This window comes from Echinops telfairi, unplaced genomic scaffold (assembly GCF_000313985.2).
Source record: "Echinops telfairi isolate 266 unplaced genomic scaffold, ASM31398v2 ScPeMD7_25;HRSCAF=90, whole genome shotgun sequence".
Lineage (NCBI taxonomy): Eukaryota > Metazoa > Chordata > Mammalia > Afrosoricida > Tenrecidae > Echinops > Echinops telfairi.
The window spans coordinates 32,552,533-32,553,382 of NW_022103922.1; positions in this window are offsets into that span (position 1 = coordinate 32,552,533).

Genomic DNA, 850 nt, shown 5'->3' on the forward strand with positions numbered 1-850 from the left:
CATGCCCTACACAGGGTTATGAAACCTAGCTCTCTGTTACAACAGTCTGGTCCCCTCCCCAGAGACGGAGTGTTTAAGCACACAGGGACCCTTCTAACAAAGAGCAGACAGGACCGAGGATGTTCTACCAGCTTCACCTGTCACTGGGACCTTACCTGCAAAGTACACAAGCATTTAGGGCAGGCAAAGTCTGGTTAAAGGTTGGAAAAACAGAGCTTTAATATGACAGTTATGAATGATTGGCCGTCAGAAGCGCAGACCAAGGCTGATGGGACAGGAAAGGACCGAGATATCTGTGTGTTTCAACAGAAGGGATGTGTCCAGTACGTGGAAAGAAGAGATTGTAAACCCCCCTTCCTTGGAGGCAGCAGAATGAGCCTCACTGCTGGAGGCCTGTCCAAGGCCTGGTTTTCCAGAGAGCTGCCTGCTCAGGGCATGTGATTCACTCAACTTCTTCCATCTGTCTATGTAGAGTAATTTTTAAAAATCATATTTGATACATGTTCAGCCACTATTTTTAAAAAAGATTTTCTCACCACCACCGACCTGAGGGGACTCGGGATACACATGTATTTGGTTCATTGGACTGATTGTGCAGCTCAATGAAGCTCCTTGAATTTGTTTCAGTGTTTTTTTCTTTCTATGTCCCATGTGGATCAGTCATTAAAGAGACAGGAAAGAAAAGATCAAAGTGAATTAAAATCGCTCTTGATCACAAAGTAGCTAAAGCAAATGGAAGAAATGAAATAAAAGTGCTGAGCAGAAAATGTCCAAAGTCAACCTGAGGTGACAAAGTATTCTAGTGAAATACGTGAAGACTCGAAGTTGGAACACCACAAGGGGAGAACAC